General features: G+C 35.0%; 1 non-coding gene and 3 pseudogenes across 1 annotated transcript; all 4 read left to right on the plus strand.

Moving 5' to 3' along the window:
• The first annotated feature begins 4,385 nt into the window (after window positions 1-4,385).
• TRNAV-CAC (transfer RNA valine (anticodon CAC)) lies at window positions 4,386-4,458 on the plus strand. The gene has a single exon. It is a non-coding gene; the product is annotated as a tRNA-Val (tRNA).
• Window positions 4,459-5,089: 631 nt separating this feature from the next.
• LOC104724164 (non-specific lipid-transfer protein 2 pseudogene) lies at window positions 5,090-5,664 on the plus strand (annotated as a pseudogene).
• An 897-nt stretch (window positions 5,665-6,561) lies between these two features.
• On the plus strand, window positions 6,562-7,103 carry LOC104724165 (non-specific lipid-transfer protein 2 pseudogene; annotated as a pseudogene).
• A 3,800-nt stretch (window positions 7,104-10,903) lies between these two features.
• On the plus strand, window positions 10,904-11,170 carry LOC147934455 (non-specific lipid-transfer protein 2 pseudogene; annotated as a pseudogene).
• The last annotated feature ends 3,833 nt before the right edge of the window (window positions 11,171-15,003 follow it).

Here is a 15,003-nt window from a genome sequence, read left to right on the forward strand (position 1 = left end):
AGCGTGTGAAAACAAAACTCAATAGCTGATCGACCAGAACTCTCTCTTTTGCAGGCCGGTTGCAAATGCTAAATACTGTCATAGCTGGTATCACAAATTTCTGGTGCTCTGCATTGGTGCTGCCAAAGAAATGTATCGACACTTTGAACTCTCTTTGTGGAATGTTCTTATGGAAGGGTTGCCTTGAGGGACACCATTCAGCGCGAGTTGCTTGGCGCACGGTTGTCACTGCAAAATCAGAAGGAGGGTTAGGCATACAAGATCTAAAAAAGTGGAACAAGGCTTGTCTAGTTAAACTTATCTGGCTGCTTTTCTTTAGATCTGGGTCGATTTGGGTAGCTTGGTTCAAAGAAGCTGTCCTTGCTGGTAACTTGAGCAATTTCTGGGTCAGGAAACCAAATAGCCAGCACTCTTGGATAGCGAAAAAACTTTTAAAGATAAGAGAAGAATCTTACCCTTGGATAATGGTGAAGCTAGGAAATGGACGAAAGTGTCGCTTCTGGTCTGATCGTTGGTGTAAGCTAGGGCGAATGAGCGACTCCTTGAGTGGGGATCTGTCTATAGGTATTCCCAAAAGTGCAGTCCTGACGGATCTATGGAGAAGAGGGAACTGGAGATTACCACCTGCAAGGTCGGATGCCCAAGTTAGTTATCAAGCTGAATTATCGGCTCTACAACTAACGGAGGAAGAAGACTCTCATACCTGGTGGATTAATGATCGAGTGAAGGACAGTCACTCAACCGGTAGGATCTGTTCAGCGCTAGGTGAAGAGTTGCCTTCGGTGCCGTGGCATAAGATTGTTTGGACCTCCGGAGGAATCCCCAAACACAATTTTTTAACTTGGTTGGTTGTATTGAACAGGTGCCCAACTCGTGACCGACTTTTGCAATGGGGATTGCAGGTTGACTCCCGTTGTTTACTCTGCGCGATTGGATCTGAAAGCCGTGATCATCTTTTCTTCAACTGCCCATACAGCTGGTCGCTATGGAGCAAGATCTCTCGCCGCTGCAACCATAACTCTGCACCTTCCTGGACTGGAACAAAGAACGGTCTCCTCAACTACAAAGGCTCCCGTGAAGAAAGGAAACTCCTACTAATCGCCTGGCAGGCACTGATATACTTCCTTTGGACTGAACGAAATCACAGGTTGCATCGGAACTGTTTTAAGCCAGCTGATCATCTCCTCCATCAAGTTGATCAGCTTGTGCGAAACAGAGCCCTTAGCTTCCGTGATTCCAACCCAACTCTCACCTCCACTCTGCTTGGCCTCTGGTTCGCTGGATCGCACAACTGAAAGGAATGTTACAAAACCCTAATCTCTCGACCTTTTGCGATCTCACCGAAGAGTCATCTCTCACCATTCAATGGAAGAAGACAAAGGTGGTTTGAAACGGTTTAATTGCCACCCGTTTTCTTTTGGTTCAATCGTAACTATTATGGTTTACTTCTGGTTCATTTCTGGTTCCTTCTCAATGGGTATTTTGTAATCGATTATATCTAACTGGGCTTCCAGTATTGGGCTCTCTAGCCCTGTAAACATTTTATGTCTCTGTTTTTCAATTTGAATGCCCTTTAACAAAAAAAAAAAAAAAGAGAATTGTACATATGCGATGGTTACATGGGTGGGGCTCATGAAAGTTGGACCAGAGGCTTGGCCGAGTTAATTGTCAATGAAGCCGAAGGTCGTGAAGTTATGTTTACCAACCAAGGGGACATGGGCGAAGAGTAAGATGATTTCTACTTCATTGACAGTAGTGACAAGTATCATTTCAGGTATTTATTATGCTTTATACATATATTTAGGATCCAAGCATTTACGAAACAGATTTATAAGACTTCGATATTTGTTAGCTTTCGCAAAAATTAACCTTTGAAACAACTCAATCTTTATGATTTTTTTTTATTTTTATTTTTAATTTTAGGTTTCCATGTAAAATTTATTTAAAACTTTACGTGATTTATGTCGGCCAGGATACGATAAGAAGACAAAGGATACGTGGCAATTAATCTCCGTTAGCTCGAGCTCCACGACGGCATAAAGAGATTACCAGCTATTAATTGGCTAACCGTGGAATCTATATATATATAAAGTTAATTTGCTCACTTCTTTTTTCTCCACATCAGCATCCATCTAATCATTTTTTTTGTATAAAAAATACTATTTTTAATATTCATTCATTGCATATTTATTACTTATTACTTATAATTAATAATAATAAAAATAAATAAAAAATGAATTAACTAAAATTAATTAAATTTCAAAATAGTATAAACAATAGTATAATTTTTTAGTAAATAATAAAAATAATAACTATCTAAAACTGAATTAAGTAAAATAAATAAAAATTTTAAAATAGTAAAAATAATACTATAAATTTGTTTTAGTAATAATGTTATTATTAAAATTATAACCAAAACTGATTATATTCCATAATTTAGAATGGGTTAATGAGTTTTAGAATGTAAGTAAGATTTTAATGCATGGTGGAGTAAAAAACAAGTTATGTAATTGTATTTATAAAAATCTAAACATGAAAATAAAATTGAAGTGAAACATTAGTTTGTAAGAAACATATACCATAAAAATTTATTGTTAAATTTTACTTATAAGAAAGAAAAAGACTAATTACTTAACTTAACTTAAAAGTTTTGATCTAAAACAAAGACATTGTTAAGGGGCACACATTTTTTTGGGAAAATTATGAAAAAAAATTCTGAAAAAATAATCTATCTAAAAAAACAAAATCAATAGTTACGAAATATAGAAAAAATGATATGTAAGCCATTACAAAAAGTGGTATGTGATTTGTGTAAGGTATATTATCAACTGGAGTTACAATTTTAAAACATGATATAAAACATATATAACAAATATAACATATATATTATATATATAATCAAATTCTTTATATATTTGATAATATATATATATATATATATATATATTATCAAATTTTTTATAATATATTTATTATATATATATATTATCAAATGTTTTTAACCCAAAACATTGGCAAAAACAATATATTTAAAGTACACTATGATTTTTTTGAGAAGACGAAGCTCGGGTTGCATCACAAAATTAGCATATGCAAATAACATATGAAATTTTAGAAAAATATGTAACTTGAATTAGTGAATAGATATTCATTGTGGGATTTAAACGTTTCATCATTTAAGCATTCTTGACTTAGTCGGAAATTCTATTATGGCAGATGATGCATTTGGACAACTTCATTGTAGCGACATAGCACTAAAACTGTTCATTAAACTTTGTATATTCCCATTTAATGTAGGATATCGATATGTTTAAATGGTCTCTATAATTAGGTCAACGATCGATATTGACGTTAGAACTTTTAAAATTGTGAATATGGAATGAACTCTTTTAAAGATAAAAGGTCAGAAGATTGTCAACAATATTATTGCAACACTAGACAATATATGTTATATATAGATTAGTAAAATAAGTACGGGATTTATATATATTTATCTTTTAATCTTCAAATTATATTCATATTCAATGATTCTTATTGATAAAAAATTTAACTAAAAAATCCCACGTAAAATCGCAAATAGATATAACAAAGAAATATTATCTTTAAAAAGATATATGTTGTATATCATTGAGTAAAGTAAGTTTAGTATTTATATAGATTTATATTCAAAAATTAAAATGATTATATTTGAGCTCAACAATTTCTATTGATAAAAAATATTTTAAATTAAAATTCCGCGAGTGTGCGGGTACAAATACTAGTAAAGTTAATAAAATAAATACAGTGATTCAAGAATTTGAACATTGTCAGTCTTGCAATCTTTTCATCCATTAGCAGTGTCCAAAATTGCCTTGAGAGCTACGACTTCTGCAACAACAAGGAAAGAAGTAACAAAACGACGAGTTAGAGCTGCTTGTCTAACAAAACCCTCAATACAAGGTAAAAATTGCTAGGTATCACCCTCAAAATAATTACAGACCCATTTAAGGAGGAATGTGAAAGGAAAGACAGTAAGTGTTATTTGTTGAATTACGTGTTCAAAGAATTTGTGATCGTTTGGCCCTCAAAATTTGGTTGATTGCTCTGTTTTTCCGATTGTGATATCGAAGTGATTCATCAGGAATTGTCAAATATTGTTTCCTTCTTGTATGACGTGTGGAGAATTTTGATTTATTGGATTTGATCAGAGGTAACAACATGGCCTTTGGAGATCTCTACATATAGCGGATGCTTATTTTGACCTTATTAATAATGGTCCTGTCTGCTGGTGGTTTAGCTAGACCTCTGGTTACAGAAGCCGATGGGCAGCCGTTACTTCATAGTTCATACTAGTGCCATATTTCAGAGAATGTATAAATAATGTTTTTCAAAAGTTTTATCCAATCGTCTGACTGGTGTAGTCGGTTATCACGCTAGTCTCACACACTAGAGGTCCCGGTTTGAACCCGGGCTCAGACATTTTCTTCTTGCAATTTTTGGACTTCTTTTATGATAGGTAGCCTACTTGTTATTTATGTTTAACTTCATTTAAGTTTCCTACTTGTAAATATTTTGATAAAAAAATATATATATATATAAAATTAAATGGGATACTCCAGTTAGACGTACTTAATTTTTTTCAATAAATATGTTTAAGTAGACTTTTTTTTTTTTTTTTTTTTTACCGCTAAATAGACTAAATTTCTAAAAGTGTTACCTATTATAATAAATATACTGCAATTGACACAAAGTAGTCTAAATAGATATTCATTTATTTTTGTTAACACTCATTCAAATTAGACTTGTTTAACCTTTTCAATAAATATGCTTAGATAGACTATTTTTCCTTTTTTCTTTTTTGACAGCTAAAAAGACAATTTTCTAAAAATATCGTACCTATATAAAGAGACAATTCCACTCATAATGAGCCAATAAACAATGTAGACTTTAACAGACGTACGCTCGACACATTTCTGAGCATTTGTTTGATTTGTCACGTCATTTATGCATGAGGGACAGTATGGAAAGTTTTTTAATTAATGAGACAAGATTCTTCCAATCTCGTCCGTTACAAGTTACAACCACATCTATATAAAACTATAAAAACTGCTTCACCATCTTATAAAATCTCAAACGCAAAATTCTCAAATACACTTTAAGAACAACAACAACAACAAACTTTGAGAGTTAAGAAAGGTAATTAAGTTTTGAAAGACATGAAGTTCACGACAGCTGTGTTCATTGTGTTCGTGATTGGTGCCATGATGTCTCCAGTTCCGACCAGAGCAACCGTGGTCGAAGGTTCCGGAGAAGAAGTGATTAATGTTAAGTGTTCTGCGATGGGACTTAGTTCATGCTTACCAGCAATGAGATCAGGACACGCACCATCTACAGACTGTTGCACGAAACTCAAAGAGCAGGAAACTTGTTTGTGTTCCTACATTAAAAATCCGCTGTATGGTTCGTACGTTCGTTCTCCAAACGCTCATAAAACGTTGGAGGCTTGTGGTGTTCCTTATCCTTCTTGTTGAAGTTTGAGATTTTCCTAGAACAAGTTATTTATTCTATGTGATAATAATAATAAATAATAATGAGAAATATTATAAAACAAAATCATTATGTAATAATGAGTCGATGAGGATGAATTATGAATTTATGATAATATGATTTGGGAGTTTCTAGTGATTCAGTGATGCCAAGACACATCTTTAAATTAAAGCACACTGCACACGCTTCTCCACTTTTCTTTATGCTCTATGTATCTTATCTTTGTGAGTTTAAGAAAATAAGAAAATAAGAAAAAATGACATAAAATTTAGGAAAAAAGGAAAAAAGAAAAGAAAAAAGGGTCTATATGTGGAAGATACGTTCCTATTCTTACAGATAAAAATAGAATGTACTGATGTAAGCGTGATGGACTGATGGTCCCTGCTACTTGTTACATATTTTCTCTTTAGAATGTAATACTTGGTAACAGAAAATTCACAAATAGGATAATATGTTATTTTTGCAACGACTTGAAGTTATTCATTTACATAGTGTGAAATGAAAATATACATACACCATCGCGTTTTGCTTGAATTAAAGATAATATGTGGATGTTAAGTGGACATTTTTTTTCTTCTTTTTTTTTTGGACAAATGATGTTAAATGGACATCTATATATATTAGAACGTGTAACTATCGCGGCTATTAACCAAATTTGTAGTTTTTTAGTGGTTCCTAATTAAAAAATAGTTGCCATGGGATGAGGTCTATGCTAATGATTAATTCTTTTCAAACACAAAACTTGTTAAATTATCTCATTTAGTCAATCAAAATGATGTTTTAATATATATATACTGCTCTGATTTACCATGTGAATGAGCTATTTAACATTTACTATGTAAGATGATTTGTAAATTAGTATGTACTTTAACGGACGTACATACGCTCGATACGTTTCTGAGCATTTGTGCAACGTGATTTGTCACATACCTTTTTATGCATGATGGACAAATGTATGAAAGTTTCTTAATGAGACAAGAGCCTTGAAATTTCGTCCGTTACAACCACATCTATATATAACCTGTTTCACCATCCTAGAAATCTCAAACAATTCTCAAATACACTTAAAGAACAAAAACAAAAACAAAAACAAAAAAAACTTTGAGAGTTGAGAAAAGTTGGTTAGGTTTTCAAGAGATGAAGTTCCCAGCGGTAGTGTTCATTGTGTTCCTGATTGGTGCCATAATATTTCCAAATTCGATCAGAGCAACTGTGGTCGAAGGTTCCGGAGAAGAAGTGATTAATGTGACGTGTTCTGCGACGGAACTTAGTTCATGCTTACCAGCAATGACATCAGGAGGCGCACCATCTACAGACTGTTGCACGAAACTTAAAGAGCAGGAACCTTGTTTGTGTTTCTACATTAAAAATCCGCTGTATAGTACGTATGTTAGTTCTCCAAACGCTCGTAAAACGTTGGAGGCTTGTAAAGTTCCTTATCCTACTTGTTAGAAGTTTGAGATATTCCTAGAACAAGTTATTAATCTCTATGATAATAATAAGAAATATTTTTAAAAAATCATTATGTAACAACTTATTCGATGATAATGAATGATGATGATACGATTGGGAGTTAATAGTGATCCACACCACACTGATGCCGAAACACAGCACCCACGTTTCCCCACTTATCTTTATTTTCTATCTATAAACAACAAAACCAAATTTTAATCCATAAAATTACGTTCCCTTTTTTAAAATAAAGAATTCGGTGCAAAAAAAAATATTCACGTAATTTTTTTTATATATAACTACAATACAAATAAATGCAAAACAAAAAAAAACATCTTTTTGAATATTTTCTCTTTAAAAAAACCAAAAAAAATTGAAGGAAAGATGTAATTTATTTATAAATATTACATCTTTATAATTGAAACAGATAGTGATTGCTTGGAACATGAAATTTTATGGGATGATTTGACAATTGGGGAACAAATTGGACAAGGTAGTTTATTTCATATACATATTATCTTTTTAAATTTTTTGCATAAATAACCTTTGAAACAAATTAAAACATTAACAACCAATTGTGCTCCAACAATTTTATGTTATCTTACAAACTGTCTGTCAGTAAAACCATCGATTCAGTGGTGGTCGGGTCGCAGCAAGTGGTAGCGGCAGAGAATACGGCAAACACGAAGATTTTAGCCGTTGAATTAAATCGACATCCAAAAATTTTAGTTGCAGAACACTGTGTTACCACAACGTCATCTACGACAACCAAACGAACAAAAGTATATGCGTTTGCTGCAGCTGCAGGTAGATGCGGCAACGAAACAATCAACGCCAAAATTAAAAAATAGTATATTATTATGATTAAATATTTAGATAACAGGGATATTTTGATAATTTATAGACATATTTATTGAATTATCTTAAATTTATATGACATTTTTTAGTTCTTTTTTTATAAAAGGCTCTTTTTATATGGCAGTTACTCTACTTTTGTTATTTGTTTTTTGCTTTTAAATTTAGATGACAGGTTTTTTACTTTTGAGTCACATGTTTTTCATTTGGAAAATTCTCTTTATTCTTTAACGGATGAATCACAATGCAAACTTCCATGTACACTCGACATATGTGTGAGCACTTATTGAACATGACCTTCACTATTTTTTTTAATTACCAAGAGGTTCCGGATCTAAACCCATACATCCCTTCAGGTAAGAGACCAGAATATTTTATATGCATGACCTTACTTTATCTTGCATAATTTGCAAATAGTTGACTGGTTGAGTGTTGTTTAATGAGATAAGACCAACTTGACCAAAACTGTTAATGTCTTTAAAGCATTTCCAAAAGATACTCTATCCCCTCAAATTTAACATTTTATGTCCTCTAAGAGATACTTCAATACTTCATAATTTGGAGTTTTGAATAATGACAGCCCATATTTGAAGTATCACTGTTCAAAACTCCAAAAATGAAGTTTCATCTTTTCTTTTTGCATTTCAATTCCTAAAATAATGTATCTCATAAATAATCTCATAAATTATGTTTTTTTTATCATTTTAGTCCTAAAATTTTATCACTTCAAAGTATTTCACATATATTCTTATAAATTTAATTGTTACATATAAAATTAATTAAAAACGTATTAAATAAAATTAAAATATGAATATTTATAAAAATTACATAATATTACAAAAAATATCACACAACAAAATATGATACTAAACATATTTAATACAAAATAATGTAATGTTTGTAATTTGGGGCTTAATGTAATTTTAGATTAAAATGTAATGTTTTATTAACTAATATTGTGTGTAACATTTTATGTATGTTTAGAGTTATTTATAAAAAAAATTATGATTCTAAAGTAATTATGAATAATATAAGACTATAATGTAAAATACTTATTTTAAAAACTTCATAGATGAAGTATACTCTAGGAGAAAAAAAAGGGAGATTCTCAAAAATAGCACAAAAATAAGTTTTTTTTTTCAAACTTAGCACAACATATCTAAAATTCCAAAAATATCACCAATTAATCTTTTAAAATTAAATCCTAAATTCAAAATACTAAACCCTACCCCTCAAAACTATACCCTAAATATGAAATTGAGAACCCAAACTTAAAAAACAAAATTCTAAAAATTAATTTTAATTATTTTAATGTGCTAAATAGTGCTATTTTTGGAAATTTATGGAATGTGTGCTATAATTGTCCTTAAAACTTGTTTTAGTGCTATTTTAGGGTATTTCTCAAAAAAAAAAAACCTCATACTTTAATTTTTAAGTTTGCATACTCTATATATAAATTATATCTTGGAGATGCTTGTAGGAATCTGTGTTTGCTAGGGTGATTGTGAGTTTTTGCATGTAAATTAATGAAATGTCAGTAGCAAAGTCGGTTTGTACCCCCCTAGGATCCCCCTAAATTACTAAAATAATTTGTTTTGCATGTAAATTAATGAAATGTCAGCAATGTTAGTTTTGTAACACCCGCAAACCGAAATAGTGCATCGGTTGATGCAAGGTTGGTTTGCGGACGAGTTTAAGTTAAACACTGCGTTTTGGGTTAGGAAAACCCTTAACTCGAGTTTTTGCCTCATTAGTCGTGTTTAGCCGCTTTTGAGAGAAAAGAAAAGAGAGAAAAAGTTCTCTAAGTGTTCTTGGTGATTTCTAGTGATTGGAGGCATTTCCTGCAGAGATCTGTAGCTGAGATCGTTGTAGGAACTTCCTAGGAGCGTGTTCTTGCTTGGTTAAGGTTCAGAAACTCCTTGGCAAAGGTAAGTGCATGACCATGGCTTATCTAAGCTGGAGATTTCTCTGATCTGTTTGTTTATGTGTTGTTTGACTTGTTAGTATGTTAATCGGGACTTTGTGAGGCTTTCTTGTGTCTTGGGATCAAGCTGTTGCTTGTAGGAACGAAGATCCGACGAGAAGCTTCGGGGAAAACGATGCTTGGCATGTGCGTCGGTCGATGCACTTTGTGCGTCGGTCGATGCAATGCGAGGACGGCGCAAATTGACCTAGGAGCGTCGGTCGATTCCATGTGGAGGCGTCGGTCGATGCAACTAGGGATTTCGTGCTATGTCGAGCATGCGTCAGTCGATGCAATGTGAGCATCGGTCGATGCAAGTGAACCTTGAGTCGGTCGATGCAAACCCCTTTGGCGTCGGTCGATGCAGTGTCTGGTTTGTTTGTTGATTGTTGATTGATGGTTAGAGTATCTCTATTGCTTGTGTGTATAGCCCAGTAGATGGGAGGATTGCCTTACTGAGTGTTTATAAAATACACATGCATTGTAATTTGTGTTTGTGGTGCATGTAAAGGCAAAGTGTGATCGTGGAATCAAGGCAATGAAGAGGAGGATGTTCTAGGGACTCGATTGGATATTGTCTAGCTTGCTAGGTTGCTAGATTTGAGTCATTAGAACATTGCTAGGTTGCCGGTTCTATATTTCTGGATGTTTGGTTGTTGGAATTGTTATACTTGGATTATTGGTTATTTAATTATTGAATAATGATTGGTTTTGGTTATTTCCGCTGTTGGTTGCGATTGTGGTTAGGTGGCTATTGGGTATGGGACCAATAGTTGTAGTTTGTTTAATATTATTATTTATTAATTTAAAAAAAATGGGTCAGATCGTTTCAGTTGACCCCTAACATGAGTTCGATTCTCCCCTATTACACCAATACAACTTTTTTTTTTACATTTGAACAGATGTTTAAAGAAATTCACACCCTAATTTTTTTACCTGGGTTTGCCACTACCTAAAACCGTGCAAATCTCAAAAATACATAAGAGGTTTACGATCCTAAAATCTACATACGGTAATTATCTGCATTACATATAACTTAGAAAAGCAAAAAAAAGAAAAAAAAAAAAAAACTTGAAAACAAAAGAACAGTGTTCAGAGTTTCAAGAAATGAAGTTCGTGACACTAATGGTCATCACATTCGTGATTTTCTCCATGTCATCTCTTAGAGTTTCCACTGGAGCAGTGTGTGTACCGGCAATGACCACAGGAGAACAATAGTCTAAAGATTGTTGCGATTAACTAACTGAACAAAAGTCATGTTTGTGTGGTTATATGAAAAACCCAGTATATAGTATGTTTGTTAGCTCTCCAATGGCTCGCAAACTTTTAGAAGCTTGTAAAATTCCTTATCCTACTTGTTCATGCTTAATGTAATTTAAAATTAAATTTAATAATAATATTAATATAATCTAAATCTTATTTTCTTTTTACAAAAAAAAAATAATCTTATGCAACAATTATTCAGTGATGAAGATTGATGGGAGTTTTTTATGTCATCGTTGAACATACAGTTCTATTGTAACGTCTGTGTCACGTGAAAATAAATGATTTGAGTTTATGTCGGGAATTAGAATGTAACCGATTTAGTCTGGCTTGGTTGGTCGGGGCTGGGAGAAAATAAAGACTTGTTTCATGATCAAGAAACTTCAAAGAGAGCAATAGATTGGGAGTGACGTGTTCTCGCCAAACACTTGTTTCATGATCAAGAGACTTCTCAGAAGTACTTACAACTATGATGACTAGTCAACAGTTTTTGGGCAAGATCGAGTCGTAGGAAAAAGACCGTGATTAAGCCTAGTGTTGAATTATAAGTATTGGAACTTAAGCGTGGTTGTCGGTGTATAGATGGGAGTTTGAGGCCAAAACTGTTGATGTCCTTAGGAATCGTGTGTGTTTGCTAGGGTGGTTGTGAGTATTCTTGGTGACTAATGGAGCTTGCCAAGACGCTAGTGTTAAGTTGTTGAGAGACTTGAGAATCTCTGCGACAGAACTGTTATGCAAATAATAACTTGCCAAAGTAACAAGCTCAAAGCGCGATAATTTTTTATATAAGTTAGTTTTGTTGTTATCCTTGGGAACCAAGCGGGTTGCCTAAGTATAAAAAGGGTACGCATCCTTGAAAGTTACGCTCGTAGATTTTCAAGGCATGAGGTTGGAGGAATGTCTTGATGATTGATTCATTCCATTTGGAGTTCAGATTAGGCAACATGTTTGGGGGTCGAGTACCCACCAAGGTTTTCTAGAAGTTAGAAAAACTGCTCGGAATCTTGGATAGCCATGCTTGACGGGATCACATCGACGAGAACTAGGAGAGTTCCCCATGATGCTGTTGTTGTGTTGTCTACGGGAACTCAGAGAGTTTGCCGAGATGTGGTTGTTGTCTGCGCGAACTTGGGGAGTTCGCCAAAGACACGTATGTAGTAGACGGTTGGTATGTTTTGAGTGCAAGTATGACATAGTAATGTTGTACATGAGGCACATGAGCTTGAAAGGGTTAAATCTCAAATTTGGTTACGTGGTTCTAAAAAATGGAAATTTTTTTGTAGGAGTCCGAACTTTTCTTTTTTTTGCAAAGTTCATGGGTATATAGCCTAAGTTGCGGGGGTTGTTTGTTACATGCTCTTTGTGGCGGTCTTGCGAGACATTTGTGTGGCCTTTGTGGCGGCCTTTCGAGACTTTTGTATGGCCTTTGTGGCAGTCCTTCAAGATGTGTTTTGTTTTGGTGATGTTTTGTTACCTTAGCAGTGTGGCCTTGGTAGTTTTGTGTGTGCCCTTTGTCGCGTGTCTCGGACGCTGGATACCGGAGAGGAGGAGTCTATAGACATTGGATACCTTGGTGGCGGTCTCGGTGACATGGATATGTGGTGGCGGTCTGGAGACGATGGATACCCTGGTTGTTGCCTTAGTGGCAGTCCTGCGGGGAAGTTGTGTAGCCTTAGTGGCGGTCATGTGGGACATTTGTGTGATCTTTGTGACGTTTTTGTGGCCTTAGTGGCGGCCTTTGTGGCGATTTTTGGCTGTAGAACATTGCGACGTTACTGCGCAAGCCATTTTTGGCCGTAGGACATTGTGATGTTTCTACGCAAGCCATGTTTTGTCGTAGGACATTACGATATTTCTACACGAGCCATAGAGGTAGTTCTGGTCAGTGTGATACTCGGGCGCACTCAATATTATAACTTTAGAGATATGAGATCTTGAACAACTCATGAGGGGACAGATAGGTTCCTGAGTACCATTTAGCTTAAAGGACTTTTTGATCTGAGAGGTTAAATGGTATATCGAATTCGAGTGACGATCCGAAGGTGCACTGTAGGGTGGAAACCCGAGAGCAAGATGAGACTTCATGGATACCGTAGCTTGAAGATTAAGGCTCGATGGCAAGTCGGTAAGACTAGAAGGCTGAGACCTTAGAGCGGGAGAGATGCATAAGTTGAGAGTAATTGATACTATTAGAGACACGGGTTATTGGCCAGATAGATCCCTCATAGTTTAGTCAGAGGATGTGTACGCCATAGAGTTGGATGCACGGGAGATCCTTGACTGATGGCCGGTATTGATAGATTCGAGGATTTGGTAAGCTTGTTAGAGGAAGCGAGTCAAGAGGCTTAAGTTGGCGACTCGCAAAGTATTCAACACAGTGAGTTGGAATATGGGGACGTATGGTACTTGTGTATTTTATTACGCTCATAGGGATGCTTCTTTGTGAACAACTCTTAAGCGGAAAGCTATCTTTGGTTTAGCCGTCTTGATGAAGTTTCCCTAAAAGCAAGTTTTCTATTTTCCTCGTGTTTTGGTTGTGTGGTTGGGTCCGTGTTCCATTAGGGACGAGTGGATGGTTGGAGTACCACGTTTTAGTATGTTAGAAGTTCGTATACAAACCAGGAGGGGTATGAGGGTGAGACCGATGGAGCACCGGTGTAGCCGGTAAGTGAGCCGGTATGGAGATTGTCGGTTGGACAACAAGTTTTTGCTCAGGTCCGAGATGATCTATTTGTGGATTTGCTGACAAGGCTACTAGTGAGGATTGTTGACTTGTTTGTTGTCATGGGTGAGATGATATTCCAGAGCTGGAATATGGGTGGACATGTATGATATAGCGATCTCATACTCGGACAACGAGAGGTAGATCTGGTCTGCAGATGTGTATAGACGTTAAGACTTGTTTTCTCTAAGGACATGTGGGAGAGGAGATGATTAGTTCTCCTGAGAGGATGAATAGTTCTCCTAATACCGAGATCTCAAGGATTGAGATCTGAGAGTGAGACGGTATGATTCAAAGATGGTGGTCTAAGAGTGAGATCGGTATGGTTCGAAGCAAATAGTGTATAAAACGTGAGTATAAGCATAGTGACTAGATGTATACCTCGGAGGTTATTGGTTTTCAATCTTGTGATTGGTTGTGGTGACAAAGTTGTCAGGATTTTTGTGTGGACTGTTGTGACGGTGGAAATGTTTTCCAGTTAGGATGCGGTGTTTTCAGATTCGAGGACGAATCTATTATTAGTGGGAGAGAATTTTACGATTTGAGTTTATGTCAAGAATTGGAATGGAACTGATTAAGTGAAATAGCCCGACCCGTTTTTTTATTTATTTTTAATAATAATAATATATAATTAATCATCCCATACTACTTAATTAAACCAACCAAACCACAATTCATCACTAATCAGCAACAATCAATAAGCACATACCAACAATACAAAACCAACATATCATCACTACAATAAAATTCCTAACCATTATATCCAACAACCTAGCATAACTCTATCCAAGGTTCCAACATCAATAACATAACTCTAACATAATAACCGAGACCCTAAATCATCCTCCTCCTCATCGCCATGATACCACGACACATACTTGTACCACAAACACAAATTGAGATGCATGAGTATTGTCATAAACACTTCGTGAGAGAATCCTCCCATCTACTGGGCTATACACACAAACAACATAGATACCAATGTTTAACAAACCACAAACAAGCACAAACAAACCAGGATACAAGCGTCAGACAAGATGGTGTTGACCAACACTGACCATCAGTGTCGATCGACACACACAACCCTGGTGTCGACACCGACTCCGCAGTCACAATTTGCTCGAAACCAAAAGTCGAAAAACCGCTTCTCATCTCTTTCAAATCGTCCAAAACTCCCCCAAAAGCCCTGTAAACTCATGGGAACCAACAACTAACCACAACC

Source organism: Camelina sativa, chromosome 11, assembly GCF_030686135.1.
Source record: "Camelina sativa cultivar CO46 ecotype springtype chromosome 11, ASM3068613v1".
NCBI classification, from domain to species: Eukaryota; Viridiplantae; Streptophyta; class Magnoliopsida; order Brassicales; family Brassicaceae; genus Camelina; species Camelina sativa.